Genomic DNA, 21,484 nt, shown 5'->3' with positions numbered 1-21,484 from the left:
TGGATGCAATCAACAGGGATACATTATAAGCAGTTTAGATATTTCCTCCTCATCCAATACTTACAAACACAGTTTACTTCACTGTGCAATTTAATGATTTCTGTAGATCTGAAAACAGGTTTGGGTGAAGCTGAGGACTTAAATAATAGCAGGAGAGGTATTGAACCTCTTCGAAGAAGATCAAATGCAGCTTTCATTAGTTTAGTACAGCGCCGGGGTGCATTGATGACTTGTCAGACAGTCTCCCCTTCAATACGCAGCGAGAGGCTCTAAAAATCATCCTTTTACTGAGCCCTCTCGGCTGTAAATTCAGCCCAGCTCAATAGTACCCTCCACCCCCCTCTAAACCTCCCTTATTTCTTACCATGGATTAACCCTATGCTGCTGATCAAACGGATGCTTCTCTGTGTATCTGCTCAGACCCAGACCTGTCCATCCATTAGCCACTCATAATGAAATCTTCAACTTATTATTATGGAAAAATCCATTGTTTGTCCACAGGTACCATATTTAGTGGGAGAGCATGATCTTCCGGAGGATTAAGGAAATGCTTCAGGGGGTTGTGCTGCTCTTCAGAGGGAAGGAGGAGGTGGGAGGGGGATATGGGGGTGGGAAAGGGGAGGGATGAGATTGCCTCACAAAATCAGGGGTCTTATGCACCTTTTGTGGGGTGAGACTGTTTCCAATTAAGACAGCATGAGCCACACAATATCACATTGTCACGCAGTAAACAGAGCTCCGCTTCCCACAGAAATAGGATTGCATCCCCCTTTAGGGGCTAATGACTGTGTCACTGTCCTATTTTCCTGCACTGTTTGAACAGTTTAATACAGACATAACCTGAACAAGCATCAAAGTGTGCTGAAGTAGCATGCGATACTGATCATATTTAGGCGCCGCGTTCAAGAGTTGACCTGTGCATGACTACAATCTTTACTCATTCTCATTGCATTAGCCTGCCTCTTTGTTTGAAGTGTACTTACAGTAAATATGATACATACACCAGGGCTAAAAGCTTTACATAAAACTGTCTTCAAAGAGCATATTAACCCATCTTTGTTTACAAGAGACGAGTCTGAGAAAAAAGACAATTTGGCACAATGGTCGTAAAATGCAGTTCTCGCCGTCTCACTGGCATGCACACGTACACACACTAGCACACACTCTGCAGACACAATGCAGACACGAGGCTAAATCACTTTGGATGGGAGTATTTAAGATGGAGTGTCACATTTCTGTGTAATAAATAGCAGAGATTGATTTGACCTCCCAGCCAGGTCCTGCAGTTTACTTATACACAAGTTGAGAAAAATGGAAGCTTTCACCCTCTGGGGATCTCTTAGAAGGATATCAGATAGCCTGTTGTGGGTTTAAGGCCACAACGATCTGGCCATGTCAATATGGCTCTGTTATCAGGCGGCCTACCTCTCTACCTTCTCTTACAGCAGCATGAGAGAAAAAAGCAGGCCTCAACCATCTCCAGCTGTTAACTCAGTTGTGGGTCCAGGATGAAGGAGGTGAGAAAGGTCAAAAGGTTTCTCTTACTGTTTCTTTTCAGACAACAGACCTTTTTGCATTATTTACAGTTTCCCACCATTCTTTTGCCATAGAGGACAAGAGAGCATACGTTCATATAAGCAAGCAGACCAAGTCAAAGCAACTATAATGAAAGGTACATAGAGTGAGCTCCTCAGTGAATTTTCCAAAGATTAATCTTAAACAAATCTCAGGAGCTGCCCTAAGGCTGGGAAATGAGAGAAGATACCAGCAGGTGTAAAGTAAGATCCTAATTTGGAGCACATCACCAGAAGGCAAATCGCTTCTCCCCCTTCTACTGCACATATCTGCAACCTTAAACAGGGGGCGGTGTCTCTGTAAGTATTTACAGTGACATAAGGGGAGGAAATTGTCTGAGACACAGGGCAAAAATGTATGTACGTCTGGAACCCAGGTGTAGGACACAGCTTGTGAAAGACACTGTCGAAAATATTGCATACACTATACTATATATACCTACAGTCTTTCATCAGTTATACACATATTAAGGCCTTTCCTCAAAATATTGTTGGTATTTGATTTGACCTAACAGAAAGCAAGACAGAGAAAGCGTTCCACCTCAACATAATCAAAACTACACAGAAGCTGTTCCCAGACAGCAACATGTGGTGCCCATAAACCCCACATCCTATTCGCAGTAATTATATTGCAAGAGCCACATGAATTATCATTGACGCAACATGTAATGACAACATCTTCAAAACGTCTTCCACACGAAGCAGGAGCAACCGACTCAGATGACTTGTGTTTCCTTTACAGTGCTACAACTGGTGGAATGTGAAGTAAAAGTGTTATTGTTTCTTGAATGCTAAACATCTAGTAGACATGGGATTACACCTATGACGTCTCTGTTCAAACTCAACCTCCACAATCCCACTCCCAATAGAATACATACCTGGATGTGCACTTCAGCAGCGTATGCAAGAGAAAAATGCAGTCACGCAAAATGCTAAAAGTATGAACTTTCTGCTCTGCATTTCAAGATTATTACAGGGTGATTATCAGGGAACTAAGCAAGTGTCTTTCATTTTGAGTGCAGTTTACACACCGTTAGCACTGTCGGAAATGCTGGAATGCTGTGAATATGTTACTCGCTATTGACTTCCCAACTTGCTCTCCTCCCAGCCCTGCAGAAGGGAAACCAGCCAGTGATGAACGATGGCAGCACAGTCAATGAAAAATCAACTGGGAAGCACAAAGCTCTTAATGCTCAGCCATATTGGCTGCTGACGGGACCAAATAACATCAGCATAGCACTTACAGAGACCAATCATACATTTCCACCAGCAACGACACAGGATCTGGACCGCAATAAATTCTTTCCCCTGATTAAACAGTAAATTCTGCATGCCTATCAGGGTCCCATTAAGTGGGGGGGCCGCTTTCAAAAACATCATTAATCAAGCGCGAGATATGGCGCGAAATATCAGTCATCGATTGTAACTGCTTATGACAGTTTACACAGCTTTATATCTGCAGGCAGTGCTCGCTGATCTATCAATTACCGGCAGCCCTTACCGCATGCTAATTGTGCATTTTCCCCTCTAATGCATTTGCACTGTTATCTTATAGGCTAATGAAACCAAACAAATCAATAAATATAAATTATACATGCAAAGATGTACTGCTGTGAACATAAAGCCTCTAATTAATTGCAGTTGATTAATTTATATACTTTAATTATCTCTCCTGCCTGCAGATGGCATAAATATCTGGACAATCTGCTTATTGCTATGTCAGTCATAAAACGGCAGACGCAGTGAAACTGTTAGGCGAGGCTAGCTTTGTCACTGGAAAACACACAGTTGCTGACATAAAAAAGCCTTGCCTCTGAATAATTTAAAAAGAGCAAATTGCCAGACAATGCACAGCTCGAGACTCTTATCATTTCTTTGTTGGTTTGTTATGGTGAGTAGTATGTCCATTTTGTATGAGCACAGGAAAACTTATCACTATATTTTCAGTTACCGTTCTTTATGTCCATCCCCCAAATGGTTTGCCATTTAAGCAATTTCTCTGTACAAATTTCAGCAAAGCCTTCTTGGGCAAAGAGAAACCCTGTTGGTACTGATATTTACGGTGCACTGCTCTACAGAACTTCAAGCAATTAAGTTTTAATTAAGTCACATTATTGAAAACAGCTCGGATGTGCTTGTGTGTAAGCTTTGGAAGCATTCTTCATTTAAACCAATTGCTACATAGCCACAACAACCTTGTGAGAAAATCAGGCTGTCCATGCCTTTTAGACCAGTTTAATGAACACCATAGGACAGTATTACTTGCAGCTAGTGAAGAAACACGATTCACTTCATACAAGGCAATATATGCAGTGCAACCAGGGTGAAAAGCAGCGATATGATCCTGCTATGTACCGCAACAAGCAGAAAGTTAAGAATGAAGTGGAGTTGGACCAATAACTTGCCTTCCAAGGGTGCACAAGGGGAAAGATAGTGAGGCTTCTGGGGGTTTACATCTTGATGCTGCTAATGAGGGTGTTTTTAGTATAATTACCCCAACAGGGTGCTTGGCAGCATAATTACCAGAAAGACATTACAGAAGAACATTAGTGTGTCCAGGTACAGTAAATATGTCAAGATAGAAGGTGACAAGGTCTGCTTTTTTTTCTTAAGTAGGCTTTTTCCCAAAAAGCTGTTATTTTCACACATGTGCCAAACAACTCCCAGAAAATCAGCGTTTCAGTATACTTACGACAATAACAGGTTCCCTGTAAATGTATCAAATGTAAAAATTACAAAATGTAAAAGTGCAGAATGCGTGTGAACATTTCAATTCTCAGTGTGGTCTCTCCTGTTGCTGAATGTGTGGGGCCCTTTTTTCTACAAAATGCCAGAGTCAAGTGGGAGTCCAAACAGTCAAGATTTTATGGCTGAGACCCAAACTCCAGCAAATCAGCTGCCCACAGTTGAATGTTCTTTATGAAGTAAGTGAATACCTGGCAGGGATGTCTAGCACTTTTGTGTAGGCGACTCCAGACATATAGTTTAGATCACATAAATGCCACAAAGCCTGTAAAAACACCTGGACTTTTTGGCCCCGACTTCAAACACTTTGCACTCTTTTTACCTTCGCAGATCTTTTATGTGGTCAGGTTGCAGAAAAAAATAATATCATCCCATTAAAGCTAAATGTGTGACATCTGAAATGAGAATAAGGTTGTTACATGAACACTTCTTGCAGATGTGGGTCAGTCCTTTCTTATGGTCCAGTCAGTCGGAGTGATCGAGGTACTAAACTGCAGCTGGTGTGGATTGTCTGACTTAATATAAATAGTCATGTCATAATAAATAATCCCCACTGACATTTATCAAGGCCATCCCTTACGACAGTTTGAGCTACAGTTGTTTAAATATCAGTAGTGTAGTGTCCTGAAATCCCACAAAAACAATATCAGTCAAATTTCCTTCCTTTACTTTTTAAATCCTTTGACTTTATTTCAGTTGCATGCTCCTTTCTGACAATACAACCAGAACTTTAGCAGAAATAACCACAACTATATAAACAGAATTTGGGGATGAAAGCGCAATTTCTCAGACATTGTGCCTTTACTTTATCTCCCCTCCCCTCTGAGCAGAGACTTTTAATCATCCCGATATGATTTAGTCACTTTTAAACAATAATGATCATGGAAGCAGCGTCATTTGGGACGAGGTGATCAATCAGGGGCTCATTCAGCTTTAATTCATGTAGATGCACACCTAATACTCATTACAAAGATGCAATTTCCACCCAGTCAACATAGATTAATGGGGAACCATCTCTCCTAGTGTTTCTTTGTGCAGTGCCATGCCTCCAGCAGGATAGATGACTTTCATACAGACAGAACTGGTCCACGGGCTCATTCATTTAACAGACACACTTATGACAATTTGGTTGGTTGACAGAATATTCAGGAAACAGCAATCAAAATGACACAGAGCAGAGTTCTGCTTTGGTATTTTTATTGGTTTTGCTTAAAACAAGAACAGGATTTGAGTCACAAATGTCTTCCATCGAAAAGGTTATTATCTTCACACATTCAGCAAAACCTCAGAAATACCACCAAAGAAATATATTCTGTAAATACTTTGAAAGTTGTTGTGATCATTTTATGAGATATTCATTTTGAAGCAAAAATAAATGCAGGGAGTTTTATAAAACTACATGTTGTAAAACATTTAACAAAGTTGCATCGATTCCTTTACAAATCACTTTTCATTCAGCTTCAGGTAGTAGGTTCCATATACTTATTATTCAAAAATATGTTGTATGCTTAACACAGTCATCAAAATTGTTTTTGTTTTTTTAATCTTTAATTTATTGTTTTTACTTAAAAATAAAACATCAAATTATTTTAATTACAAAAAAATCCTTCATATATTTACATGAAAATCAATGTAGTTGCTTCCATCAGTGTTGCATAAACCACATATCTCAGAAAAGTTACTGGAAATCTGGTCACATTGTTCTTAATGTATTTTAATAGATAATCCAAATAAAAGAGCAATATCTATGAATGTTACTGTATATCTACATTTTCTGTTTTCATGTTTCTGGATAAATATACAGTAATTCAGCATAAACTTATGCGGGTAACTGAATGAACTATGAGCCTCTTCGGTCCTAATAAGCAGACGAGTGCTGGTATTTCCTCAAATGCAAACTAAAGTCTATATTTCCCTGGTTTATTATGCACACTTTCAGCATTAATATTAATATGACTTCTCTTTGTGGGAAAAAAAAATACTATGAAGTTTGAAAACTATCGGCACAGAAAATCACAGAGTTTTGCAATTGAATAGACACTTGTAGACTGAAATTGCCATTTTGCTGGTGCATCTCTAATTTCCCTCATATCAGCAGGCGCTGGTGGCATGGCTGAGGGCAGATTACAGCATGGGGAGAGCCTGTCCTGAAGAGCTCCAGGTGGCTGGAGTTAACTGTGCTGCCCTGGGCTATGTCACTGTGAGTTGGACCAGCATCCCTGCCCATGGCCCTCCCCTTCCTCTTCTCTATATCCTCCATCTCCCTCGGCATGCCCATCCATCCATCCTGCACTAATTGGGTTTGGTACTGGAATCCCCCTCTCACAGCATACGCTCACGTCCAACCGCTAGCCGTAAAGACAAGCATGTTTAGCGCAACAATTATGATAATTGCTGCAGAGCACTCAGCTAAGGGAATAAGCAAATCTGATTAAGGGCCCTTCTGCATGATCAAATATTAATCTGATGTGTCTTCACTCTGACCTGGCTTGGAACATAAGAAGCTCTTATGGTCTTATGCATTAACAGATTTGCGCAGGCTGAACTCATAGCAACTAATAATATTGGACATGCAAGTCAGAGCGCTGAGAAAACCTTGTGGGAGTAGAATCCACTTACAAGTACAATAAAACTAAATAACAATATCATGGACTATAATCAGACTAAGCTTTATAAGAACTCGATTACTTCAAAAGGCTGGTGACAGTAAGCACCTACTATTTGAAATTCTCAGAACCACCTGTTGGACTGAAGTCAACAAGCAACGTTATACTGTGTAATCAGCTTTATATTTACATTATGTTTAATGCCACAAAAACAAAACACACATTAAAGTTCCACCTGTTAACCTTCATGCTTTAAAAAAATGTTTACAGTGTGTAAGTAAAATGATAATAATAATTTATATATTTTTTACATTATCCAGTTAAATTAAAATAACGTGAATGTAAAATTTTAGAAAGTATTTTTCCCATACATATTTATATTTTTAATTTGATTAAGCTTTCCTAAGGAATTATAATGATTAAATATAGTGTTGTGACGGGGAAATGAAAATGAAGTTGCTGCTCTTTTAAAAACATTAGGGTTTGAAAGAAACAAGAGGAAATTTTCCAGGCTGGAGCAAATTACTGTCACTAAATATAACTAGAAGGTGTTCACACAAGACTTTCTGAAAGAAACAAAAATAAATATTATTTGAAAATGTTTTTATTTTTGAAAATAATCAAAATCCTCATCAGCGAACACATCGGTTATTCAGCACCATCCCCGAAGTCCACTGGCCTCATCCGATTTGACTTTCCAGCCTACAGTCAAGTCTAGAGAGCAAGCAATAAACAAGATGGCGATGAACCAGACAGCAACTGGCAGTTTAAAGAAGATTAGAATGATATTAAATCAACACAAATACCCAGTATTTAACAACACAAAACAGCTTGTAAGAATCATTGGATTATGAATCTGGATTACATCTCTAGGCCCTCATTGCTGAGACACTCTGTCTATGGGGAAGAGGGAGGGGGACTCCAGATGAACTAATCTACTTACAAAGCATATTGAACTTACTATGATTTATACATAAGATAAGGCTTATTCTAAGGTCAATTCTTACAGTAATTCAAAACATATTGTTTACTCTGTTGGACATTAGTGCAACAGATGTCCCTGCTACCCGCTGCTCCTCCTCAAATAAATACATTTCTGTATGAAAGTAAAATAGTGGAACTACAAGATGCGCCGTATGTGATCGGGGGAGGAATGTCTAGCTGAATAATACAAACCACAGGACACACCAAATAACATTAGTACATGCAGTACTCTATATATAGAAAGTAAATAGCAGGAGACAAGACGAGCCATGGTAAACTTTTAGAGCACAAAGTGAGGGTTGTAAATTCAAAATGTTAAGATTAATAGCATAAACTCTCCAGTGAAAATTTGAAATTAAAAATTAAATAATACACAAACTGTATGACGATAAATTGTAAAAGCTGCCATAGTCATTAATCAAATGTTCTGCATGCAATCATACAAGCTGTGAAATCTAGGAATTCAGCGCGCTTTGCAGTGCTTTTTTCAAGCATGTTAATATTTTTTAAAAAAGAAAGAAAACAAAACAGCAATTAATTTTTAGCTTCTTCTTATTACTGGATTTCTAAAGCGATACACACTAATCCACTGACGCCGTGCATTTAATTTAGAGCATAGTTCTGTGAAACAAGTCTAAGACTGTTTGTGAGAATGATCCTTCTTGACTAATATGAGATTAACCCAGATGCTTTGCACAGGAATAAAAACATTCTCACTGCTAGCTTTATAGTAAATGCATATAAATATAATATATTACTAAAATAGCGAGGCTCTGCATAACCAAAAGAAAACAAAGTATATATTTTAAAAATCTCAAACACGTTGAAAACCACTGTAAGAGTATTCTTAAACCAACATCATATGAATGTCTGGCTGTGGAGGACAGTGATCTAAGGAAAGTCACGCATACACAAGGAGCTCTAACAAACAGAAGAGAAAGCTTAAATCTGGTAGAACACTATTTACTGATGAGTCAGTGTGCTGGGAGAGTCGTAACAATCCCGGGACACGGAAAAGCTTTAAAGTTAGCAAAGAAGCTTAAAAATATATTGAAATTATAAAGAAAAAATACACACAGACTCATTTTTTAAACAAAAAACACTGCAGCATTCTGAGGTAACACCTTGATGTTAAAGGGAAGGAAGCTGAAATGAAAAATAAATAATCACAACCATGTTTTTCTTCTACCTCTTACACGCGGAAGGTATATTTACTGAAGCTGATGAATTGTGCTCTTCCTGTTCTGTGCTACGGCTGTTGGAAATACTGACAGACATAACTTAATGTACTCATATTACAACACTGACCAAGAAGCTGACCAAACCATTTCCAAAACACACTGAGAAGGTTACTATGAAGAGCTGCATTAACTCATTAAGTTATTACTGTTTTTATATATTGTTATAACATTTCAATTATGGCGATTGTTGAAAAAGAACTTTAGTTACTTTCAGTTAAAAATACAGTAGAAAACAGTTCAATCACTGGGCCACATCATCTGTGGTCATTAGATTTTAGCCTGTTATTTGCCTACAAGTAACCATAGTAACAAAACTGATGCTTTACAGTACGTTAATGGTTAAGCTCACTTACAATTTACATAGCTTAGCCAGTGATCGCATTAACTAAAACAAGTGAAAACGCATGACAATATTCTGCTGTTCTTCACTGTTCATTTGCAACGGTTTGTGTGTGATAAGTGTAGTTTGAAATAGAAAACAGTTGTTGTAGGGAGAGCTCTTTCACTTCCCATCCGTCTTTGCCCCAAATGTTTAAAGAAATATTTTATAATGTTTTCTCTTTTTTTGGCAGATGGGATATTTTTAAACTTCTCAAACGATTCATGTTTGGTTGGAGAAAAAAAGAGAAAGAAATAAAATTATTATCCTCCTCCCCAAGTCCTACTCCTGTCAGCCTGCAGTCATTTCACAGCCCAATCTAAACACTGAAGTGGGAGACAAGATTGAGTATTTTCATAGCATGCTGCATTGCAACCTGACGCTGTAGACTGACTGCTGTTGGAGTGACCACAGCTCATCTCTCTGCATAAGGAATGGTAAGTAATCCTTCCTGGACGCTCTAGGAAAAGTAGCAGCTCTGAGGCAGACTACACTTTCTGTACCACTTCTAAACAGAAGACTGCTTCTGTGCTGTCTAAATATGTGTCTTGCTCTGTCCTCATACACAATTGGATTATAGCAGTATTCCTCTAATTCTGAACAGGTCCCAAAGATTTAATATTCCTCTGAAATTTGATATATGCCCTAATTTAGAACCTCATGACATGCAACTTGTGACATTCCTGTTGAAAAACTCATTAACTCATTGAGAGCATATTAATGCTTTTGGATGAGGATTTGGTTGATTTTGTGAGGTTTGACTTTTTCGGCTCATAATTTCAATCTAATATTTTTTTTAAACAATCTATGGGCCAATGTACTGAAATATATAAAAAAAATATATTCAAAAGTGTGTAACTATAACTAAACAGAAAACTTCAGTTGGCACATTCTGAAGTAAAAATTAACCTAACAAACTACTAGACTAGACAGTCTTCATATTCCTTCATAACTATTGTTTTTATGTACTCAATGTTGTATCAATACAGCTAGTCCGAAACTGTGGAAACATCAGGAGAACACGGTGACATAAATAAACCGAATACAAGTTTGCCACGTTTCCACTGTGAAATAGATCGTTGAAGATGATGTGAAGAGTATTTCAGATATTTTTTTGTCTTATTATCAAAATTTACGACTAATTTGATGAGTAAATTTTTTTTGTTTGTTAATAATTTTAGTACAATAAATTTCAAATGCAATAGATATTTTAAATTAATTAGAAAAAAGTACTTTATGAAACACTATGATAATGTTGGCCTATTGTGAAACGTATTTTTAGTTCATCACATGCTGTCTATAATATTTTTCCTATTATTATTCACGACGGCATGAATAGTGATTCATGTAACTAACTATACAGAATAAATAATAAAAATCACAGCCTTAAACTGAAATCATATCTGATTTGCATGAATTGTTTATATAAATTATATTATTCTCAGTATAACTTTTATTATTATCTAATTCTGTAAACAGTGGAGGTGTGCTGCTACAAGTGGCTGAGCTTTATTTCCACTTTGGTGCACATGGAGCCCAGGCAGGTGCACAGAGCCCACCGTGGGGTATCAGGTATCCCCTTGGCCTAGGCCTCTCCCATTTGTCATGGTGAATGAGTGGTTTGCCTGACTGCACTTTCTCATTCCATTTCCTCCCAGGCTGCACTGAGGCCCTACCACCCACTGTACGCTGTCATTTCTTTAACCCCTTTTCCATTCACATGAAGTGCGGGCAATAATGCTCTCTCACATTCCTCCTTTCAATAGCTTACACTTTACAGTCCCCCACCTCTGCCCCCCAAACTCACTGCACACACACGCATGCACACACACTCGCGTATACACACCTCTCTTCTCCTGGTCAGTCTACACCTCTCCTAATGGTGTGAAAAGCAAATGTTGTCCGTGTGACAAGTCACAGGTGTTCTACAAAAAATAGTGGCTGAATAATAATCATAGAAATAACTAAAACAAGCACAAGTTTTTAAAAAAAAAAGGAAGAATAAATTAAATACTTTAAATATATTCAGCTATGACAGTGACATAACGGATTCTTCAATAAAAACAAAAAACAAAACACAACAACATCACGGGCCTGGCAGATGCTCAGAAGCTTAATTATTAACCTATTTAGAAGAAATCTCTCACCGCCCTCTCGTCTCAGTCCACATATAAAGGCAAATGTTAGTGCTGCTCTTACTTACGTCCATAATGCCTTCCACCATCCATTCTAGCTGTGATATTTGGCTCACCAGTAAAAGCCACAACACTGCACCCATCGGCACCCACTCTGCAACTGTAAGAAGAAACTGGAATGGAAAACATTGTCTGTTCCTACTCAACAAGGGGAAAAAAGAGCTCAAGCACAAGTAAGGGTAATTGCAAAACACCCTGAGCTCATCCTATAAAGAAACTTTGTTTCTTTCCTTTTTTTTCCTCGAAAAAGAAAACCAGGAAATCTCCACTTATTTCAACAAACATTTGCCTAAACTCAGGAACTAGGCTGGACTCCCCCCACACGCCACCCCCTTGCCTTTCTAAAAGTGTGGTGCGGGTCTGTGGAAGATCGGGAGAGCGTCAGTGTGTGTAGATGCAGTGCGAAGTGATTGCAGCACCATCTGCTGGTAAAAAAAAGAGTCAAAGAAAATAAGAGAAGGAATAAGGATAAAGTTATGGCAGAAGCCGGCAGAAAGATGAGTCCTCGGTGAGGGATTCTTTTCCCAATTTTAATTTAGATTCCATATGTATTACTGACAGTGGTTTGTACTTTAAATGAAAAAAAAAATATGACGGAAAAAGCAAGACCCTAATAGAGGGAAGAAACACCATGACTGAGAGACATAATTCAACTTCCCATCACTAACTAGAAGAGGTAAAAGTTCATGGAGGCCTCTTCCTCACATCACATCCATAGCTCTGACTACGAGACATATAAACAACCTATTTCATTCTTGCCCTCATTTCCTTCAGTGGATCCTTTGGACAACTAATAATGAGTTAATCAGCCTGATTGCACATTCATCACTGTGATCTGTTTCTCTCTCTTTTTTTTTCACCTGACAAGGGCAAGCATGTTTTACTTGGGAAATGAAATATTTAGTGACCTGCTCCTTTTGCCCTTACACTGGAGACAGAGGCCCTACAGCTGAGTAAACAGCTGGGCTGCACAGTGGACAGGTAACATCTAGCGCCCACTCTGCTCAGCACTCACTAATAAAAGCCACGTTACCCTGGACACTGGACTCAGAGCACTATTCTTCCCTCAAATAAAACTGACAAACAAGTGCAATTCAGCCATTTTTGTTTACTTTATTATTAAAATATGCATTGATGTGTTATCCATGATAAATGTAAAAAAACAAACAAAAGCAAAACAAAAAAAATGGCAGAAAATGGACAAGAGTAATTTTTTATTAAAAAAAATCATTTTTGGACCTCTTAGATGGCCTCATCTACAACTTTCACTGCTGAAGGGCCTCACCAATGGAATATATGCAGTACTGCACAATATATATTTCTGCAAATCCATCAACTAGACTAATAAATGTTAAAATGTATAAAAGTAGCCTTGCCTGCCTTAAAAGTGGCCTTCCACACTGAAACATTCTATTGTAGTCCTCCTCGGTAAACCAACTCATACAACACAGCCAAAGAACTACACTACAGCCAAAGAACAAGGAAAATTATAGCCTTTCCTCTGAGTCTATTCCGCCAACTTCAAAGATTGATATGTAAACCAACAAGACACATGGACTGGAGAGATGTTAGGAAAATGAAGAAGATGAATATTATTGAGAAGAAAAAGAAAAATTCTATAAATGTATTAATCAAATGCATTTTTCTCCTGGTGCAGTGTCCAGCAAGTCACAAAAGGAAATCAGTGCTGAGATTTGGGATGACTCGTTGTTCAAGCAATGTTTGTATTAGTGACACACTGACAGAGAAAATTTATGAGACAATAAATAGACAAAAGCTGTCAGAGGCACTGACGCAGGAGGTGGCTGGATCTTAATATACAGTGGTTCAACATAACACTCCCACACAAGCAGGAAAGCAAAACAGAGTATTTTAGGTAACAAAGCTTCAGTCTTGCAATCCAATATTTATCACAAACTGTACAGGTAAGACCTTACAGAGTCATTAAACATGGAAGCACAAATCTTAGAACCGGTGTTTACTGCATATGGAATGAGACTGCAAATTTCTTCAACCATATGTTCTCAGTTTCTGTTTTAGCATACATAATCTAACCCAGTCATTTATGAACAAATTCATTTTCAGCAAACACCTGAGGACAAACGACATCATTTATAACAAGGTGTTAAACATCGTGAACTAAATATTTAATATTAATAATCAGGGCACCTGTTTACAAGTACTCTTCCTGTGTGTGTTTTGTTGTTGTTATAGTTTTTACAAAATAACCAAGCAATAAAATAAAATGAAAATCTCTGAAAATACAATTCTTTATGATTGCCATCTAAAGCATCTGTGTACAATTAGAAACTGAGGACTGATGAGGATAGATTGGTTGTGCCTGATCAAGGTCTATTGAATTTTTACCTCTCAGCCATTCTCAAATCACTAGTCAGCACTAATGCACCCATATTGTGTCTATAAGTGTGAATTGATTTATATTGCTGCAAAGCATCCCTAAGACATTGAAAGAGCACCATTGGAACCCAATACCTATTATATATGTTTGTTTCTGAGGAAACGGCCACTCAGTACATTGGATCAATGTGGACATCAAAGGTCAAGGCAATACATTCCTGCTGAAAAGTTAGTGTGCCATCAAGCAGCCCATTTGCCAGCCACCAACAGCCTAAAGACTGGAAATGAGATGCAATAAAGATGAAGGAAAGTATTTACAAAGTTGACGTTAAATGTAGTTTCTGCATTTTTTTTCATTTACAGTCATGTGAATTCATTTCTTCTAACCTGACCCCATCTTTATAAGGAGAATTTGAACATGAAATTGGTAATTGGATCAACCATTTAGTTATTGTGACACCTAAAACATGCCCATTGCTACAAATAATTATAATTGGCCATTACTAAATGCTGATTGATCCAAACCAACTTTACTACAAACTAGAAGATCAGTTACTGGCAGGTATCTTTAAGCCTGTCAAACTGGATTCCCTGATGAGGGGTCCCATACTCCCGAAACATTCAACCACACAAACCACTGGTGCTGGTATGTACAAATAATACTGTAAGAAATGGAAGTATTGCAGACCATATCTGAGACTTCTTTCAATAGGTCTTTGATAATAAGACTATAATCATGGGCAGTCTCAGTAGTCTTACCCACAGAGCTCTAAAGTGGCCCCTCTTGTGCGATCAGGGACTATTGATGTTGATATGCAAATATGATTAAAGATCATATTAATTACTTAGGCCTGAATGCCTCAGTTGAAACTAACACCTGGCAAGCGTGCAGAGAGGATATCCTTATGCAAGCATGGTTATAAGCATCCCTTATAGATTGTTGCTTTTTTCCCTTTTACTGCTTACGTCTCTGAGGACCTTTTGAATCCATATTAATTTCCTCTCTGGCAGTTATGTGGGCAGGGTATGAACTGTGCTATTTCACTTTTAATCTGTCAGTAATTTAGTAATGTGTAAACTAATTATGCAGCAATATTAATGTAATTGGTTCTGGGAGCTGTTCAAAAAAAAAAAAAAAATCAATGTGTTTGCAGAGAATGCAGTAAATTGCATTGGGTTATTATAATCATGTGTCAAGAGCTGATTATGTTATGAAACTAAAAGGTAGATGTCAGCCACAGGTCAATACAACCTAGCTCCATAAAATCTATGCCACCTCATTCATTAATGTGAAAGGATTCAGCGAGAACAACCTCCACTTCCTCCCCTGCTCCGACATGAATGACTCATCTTCACATACAAATAGAATACATTAAAATAGTTTCTTTACATCAGACAAAACATCCAGGCTGATTTGCAGAATATTCCTACTGTGTAAATGTCTACAAACATCACTATTGTGTGATATTTAAAAGTAACATGAGAAATTAAAGTCTGTTTACATACATATGGAAAGTATTCACAGTGCTTCACTTGTTCCACATTTTCATGTTTCATGTTAAATTAATATTTAATCCATTAATACTCATAATTCTACACACAATAACACATAATGACAAATTGAAAAATGTTTCTTTGAAATTCTTGCAAATTTTATTAGAAGTAAAAAAACAAAAAACAAAAATATAACATGTACATAAGTATTCACACCCTTTGCTGAATACTTTGTTGAAGCACCTTTGGTAGGAATTGTAGCTTCAAGTCTTTTTGAGCATGATGCTAAAAGCTTGGGACACCTATCTTTGAGCAATTTCTTGCATTCTTCTTTGTAGAACTTCTCAAGCTCCATCAGGTTGGATTGGGAAGTGTCGCCACACAGCCATTTTCAGATCTCTCCAGAGATGTTCAATCAAGTTTAAGTCTGGGCTCAGGCTGGGCCACTCAAGGACATTCACGGAGTTGTCCCAAAGCCACTCCTTTGTTATCTTGGCTGTGCTTGTCCTGTTGTAAGATGAACCTTTGCCCTAGTCCAAGGTGTAGAGTGCTCTGGAGCAGCTTATCATTAAGGATGTCTCTGTACATTGCTACATTCATCTTTACCTCAATCTTGACTAATCTCCTAGTTCCTCCTTCCAAAAATCATCTACACATCATGACGTGGCCATGATTCACTGTAGGAATGGTATTGGGTAGGTGATGATTGGTGCCTGGTTTCCTTCAGAAATGATGCCTGGCATTCAGGTCAAAGAGTTCAATCTTTGTTTCATCAGACCAGCTCTAGGAAGACTCCTGGTGGTTCCAACCGTCTTCCATTTATGGATGATGGAGTCCACTGTGCTCACTGCCTTCACTGTTGAAGAAATTTCTCCGTACACTTCCTCAGACCCTCAATGCAATCCTTGGACTTCATGGCTTGGTTTGTGCTTTGATATGCACTGTCAACTATGGGACCTTGTGTCTTTACAAATCATGCTCATTCAACTGAATTTACCACAGGTGGACTCCAATCAAGTTGTGGAAACATCTGACAGATGATCAGTGGAAACAGGATGCAACTGAAATCAGGTTCTGAGTGTCAGTGTGAATACTTGTGTACACATCATATTTTTGTTGTTTTATTTGCAATAAATTTGCAAAATTTTCAAACAAAAGTTTTTCATGTTATGGGGTACTGTGTGTACAATTTTGAGGTGAAAAATGAATTTAATCCATTTTGGAATGAGGCTGTAAAGTTAAGCACTGTGAATACCTTCCGGATGATCTTTGTACTGCCAAATCATACAGTCGTGACATATAAGTTGTCCATGATAGAAGAAAGGGTAGGTAACTAAAAAACCATCAGAAAAAGACCCGAACCGAACCAACTCCAACCAACTTAGAGTTGCAGAGAACACTGTGAGACTCAATGATATCTTAATGCAGTACTGAGAGCAAGCTAACTCCCTCTGGTAGCAATTAAGGCTGTCACAGGTTATGATTTATAGCCTTTGTTTACAGTGCTTAAAAGGAGAGACAGATTTCAAAACATCATTTTAGGGTATAAATAAATAATTGGGTTTAACCTTAATGCTAATTCAGAGTAAAGACTTTTGCAGTTGTCTGAAAAGGTTCAATAATTGAATACCAAAAACATTTCCCATCTTTACCATGAAATTATGTCCGTTTTATATACCCACTCATACATCTTCACTTGACAGATTTAAGCCAACTGTGACAATTACTGGATACAAATACAGAAGTGGTTTGGAATTTCCTCTTCTGAAAATGATGGAAATACAACATCTCAAGTGTACGCATTTTTAACTGCACGCGATACATAATCATAGGAAAGCATAATTTCTAAACTATCAAAGATTTCAAATAGGGAGACAGAAGGAGAATTTAAGTTACTATAAAAACAAAATCTGTGGAAATCTACTTTGCTTCAGATTCATTTTCATATGCCAGATGTTACTTTGAGAAAAGTCTGCAGGCAACATTTTTTCTTGGCTTTTCCCTGTATGAAAACAAACCAACTGTTTGTAAAATGTCCGCCTCCCTGTCTGATACTTCTCAGACATGTTTGGCTGACACTGGAGTCAATGAGTCGATTGAAGCTTGTATTCCACAGTGAAGGCATTTAGATGAGACTCAGACTCATACTATACTGTGAACAAGGAGTACATCCATCTCTAGTAATGGACTTATGCTGTTCTACAGCTGTAAAGGGGACTTCAAGATACCCCCATTTGTCCCATTTGTGAGCCTCTGAGATTAAAAACCAGTTTGATTATTTTAAAATTCTAAAATCAATGGAACATGTTATTATTTTTCTGGATATACACGACATCAACACCTAAAATTTTTCTTCATCAGGACACAGACAAATACAGCAAACACAGTTTGTCTTTTGTAACACTCATAAAAGCTTTGATTTACAGATAATGCATTTTTTCTTTCTTGGGAAAAAGCAGCACCTGTTTTTCTGATCCAAGCAGCATTAGAGACTTTTTTACAGGATCCCTAGTGCTTCTCACATGTCCGGAGTGGCTTGGCTGTGGGTTAGCCAGGACTACTGAAACATCCTTTCACTCCCAAATCACACTAAACCTCTCCCCCTGTTTAACAAATTGCTTGAACCACAGAATCTCTTGTCTTGGGAAGGCTTGATCAAGCTTTGAAGTCTGCAGGTCAGTGCAAGGCCAGCATTTGAAGTCACTGACGAGGTTGGACCGAGCTGATTTTCTCTGGAGAAGGCACAAAAATACAACGTGAGCAAAGACATGCACACTTCTATTTCCAGTAGGTTATTCCCTTAAATTGTTAAACCATATTCACCAAAATCTTTCATGTTTAATCCAAGTAAATGATCTGACACAAGCAAAGGTCAAAGATAAAGAAGATGTTAAATCCATGCCATCAGTGTGAGTGACAATAAAGGCCATTAGAAAACAGTTATTTGGTACACAGCTGAACATACTGGGTAAGTATTTGAATAGTTATTCATATTTAAATTTTTTTCCTCATTTCTGGTCCTCGTGATTTTTCTTTGGCAACATTATTAATTAGTCTTAAATGCTAAAACCATGCAAGAAAGTGAAGAGTAGAATGACATAGCTCCAAATCTTATCCAGACAAGTCAACTAAAACATCTTTTATTGACAGGCTTAAGCCTATCTACCCTATGCTATGTGGCTGATATACTTGACTCAAATATTTTAGTGATACTAAGATACTTTGATGACCCCCAACCACTCTGCTAGTTCTCTCCTTACTTCCTTTTTCTGGTTTTGTTTAAGACTTTTGTAGGTCCTAAGAGGAGAGCCCACCCATTGTTACATTCTCTCTCTTTCTTTCTCCTCCCCAGCACCCAGGAGTGGAGTTGGTTAGGGTTTTATTTGCTTTCTGTTTCACTTTCTTTCAGATACTTCCATCCACCCATTCATTCATCCATCCACCCATCATCAAACATTCAACCAATTTACAGTGGGTCAGGAGTCTATCCTCACCGAGTTGAATTTAATTCAACACAGTACATTTTGGTTATTTAAACTCCATCATCTGTGTGGTCTCCCTGTTTAGCATGATAACACATGCATACAAATATTACATAACGACACAATTACAGATGAATTGCAGATGTAGCTAAAGTGCTTTTATATCTCACGCTGATAAATGTGGTGTAGCCACCGAAATAACTGTCACAAGTCAAAGGTTGTCGAAGCCACTTATGGTCTCTCGCTGGTTGCTGGGCACGGAGTGCCTGGGTGAATGATTCTCTTATGGCAGCGAGCAGGGAATAATTCGTGAGAGCTAAGGTCACAGGCACATGATGAGGCTAATTAGTCTTGCTTTGCACTCTACTCGCTAATTATTTGCTTCCGTAATTATGCTCTTAATACCACCCCACCCTTCTGAACTGATGTTGCCCATCCTGGTATCTTGCCTGTAGCTACACAAACACTCCATAAATTTGTAGTTAAGGTGGTGAAAAAAAATGGAATCACATAGTTTTATCTGTGACAGCTGTTTCAGAGCTGTTGAAGTGTTACTTCGCACCACCCTGACCCTGCACCATCCTGCTTTCACTGGCTATGAGTTTTTAAGCACTTAAAATGCTCTTCTTCGCACCACATCCCTTACTGCAGGAAATCACACAGAAAAGTGGAAGGAGGTGGAGACTGGAGGGAGTGGAATCATTAAGTGACTCGTTAATTCTACATAATCAGTCTTTCAGACACTTTTCTGACACTTCCTCTGAGTATGTTTCATACTGTTAACAAGCCAGCTTGCTAGAGCTTGGCAGAAACTGCAGCACTGGCAATGTTTAGCAGCAGCCTCAGATTTTGTGATGGTTGGGTACCCAACATGAGGGAAGTGAGACAGATAGACCCAGAAGGGAAAAAATGCTGTAGTAGCAGGAGAAGGCAGGCTGAAGACCCCTGGGCTCAAACAGAGCTAGATTTACCCTCATGTGCTAGTCTGTAGGAGCCACGGTCATTGATTGAGGCTGGAAGACCATGGAAGCCGCCATTTAGGCTGGAGCAATAGAACTGTGATGGTATTGATTGATGAGGCTGGCCCTGTTAATATTATTTATGGTGGGGGGGTACATAGCTCTCTGGCAGAGTAAGCCTCTCTATAATAAGTGGTAATTGATGGCATGGGAGGCCAAGGCTCGCTCACCCGGCCTTCCCCCTACTCACTGACCCCAGTCCCGTGAAAGTCAGATGGATTGCCTCTAACACAGTTATGATTGATATTATCAGATTACATAACGCACTACAGAAGCCTTGTGGGCCTACTCAAGTGGGCACATTGATTTTTGATTAGGATGCCACTCAACACATCTTGGAAGAAGCTGGGAAAATATATCGTGCAGATCAGGCAGCTTTTCGAGATTCCTTAAGGGATGTTGCTCATCGTATAGAGGGTCCTGAGGCAAAGCTGATAGCAATAATCTCCCATGGGTATAACAATTATGCTGTTACTCTGATTACAATGCAGAAAACAGAAAACGCTGTTTCAAAAAGCAGGAGGCTGGCAATACAGGGATCTATGATAGAAATCATATTTAATTATGTGCTTGTACTTGTTGTTACTGGTGTGAAATTTACAGTCGAGTTAACCTTGTAATGGAAAATGATCTCTTTGCAATGGCAGACTACAAAGTGGACAACAGAAGTTGTAAAAGTCCCTACAATTTCATTGGTAATTTTCATTAGATGTACACTAAAATGAAAGCACAAGGTCTTCTTCCATGTGGCTCGTTTGTCAAAATAGATTTGAAACAGTAAATCACAAAAAAAAACAAGTTTTTTTAATCTTTCATTAATAAATGATGAATAATGAAAGTCAAGAATCCTTCAAAAATACACATCTGAATATAAAACAGAGGTGGCTTTCTAATTTACCTGCAGAGTAAATGGCTCCACTGTTGCGTGACCACGTTTGGAGTTAGAGACGCATTTTTCTTTTTAGCTCGAAGTAAGATGAAATCAAAATTTGTATGAAAAAACATATTAGTGTTTCCCTTGTGGCCCATCACAGCTTGTAATTGCACATGGTGTTAAGGTGCTGGTTAAGAGAGAAACATATGTGTACCTGAGAAAGTGTGATGAAGACTGTGATTAATGTCTCCTCATGACTTTTTTGACACCTTTGGCATAATGACTCCTTATTTTAGAAATGGATAATTATCACTTAATTGCACTTCAGAATTTTGTCACTGACATTTTTTTCTTACTGACAGGGTCATATTTAGCTTGCATGACAGCTGTGTCGTATGTGGAATCTTTAATTTTCAGTCTGATGGCGCCTAAATACAGGCAGCAAAGAAATATCAGTGAGGCAGCTGTGTGACCTCTGGCTGACCAGAAGGACCAGGACAAGGCACGAGTTATGTAGCTAGGAAATACATCTT

The 21,484-nt window shown here is 38.3% G+C and overlaps 1 long non-coding RNA gene across 5 annotated transcripts in view; it reads right to left on the bottom strand.

Moving 5' to 3' along the window:
• The window catches only part of LOC102080714 (uncharacterized), a 59,127-nt gene that overhangs the window by 14,456 nt on the left and 23,187 nt on the right, over positions 1 to 21,484 (bottom strand). For 2 of the 5 annotated variants that reach the window (XR_003220278.1, XR_003220279.1), the window contains exon 3: positions 5,500 to 7,639. The exons of 1 other annotated variant lie outside the window; for it this stretch is intronic. This is a non-coding gene — a long non-coding RNA (uncharacterized LOC102080714). Of the gene's footprint in view, positions 1 to 5,499; positions 7,640 to 11,375; positions 12,088 to 21,484 lie in introns of those variants that run through there. 2 more of the 5 variants (XR_003220275.1, XR_002062556.2) reach the window with 2 other exon arrangements.

The sequence above is a fragment of the Oreochromis niloticus genome, linkage group LG1 (genome assembly GCF_001858045.2).
Source record: "Oreochromis niloticus isolate F11D_XX linkage group LG1, O_niloticus_UMD_NMBU, whole genome shotgun sequence".
NCBI classification, from domain to species: Eukaryota; Metazoa; Chordata; class Actinopteri; order Cichliformes; family Cichlidae; genus Oreochromis; species Oreochromis niloticus.
Note: the sequence above shows the minus strand (reverse complement) of the source record. Positions and strands in the feature narration are given on the sequence as shown.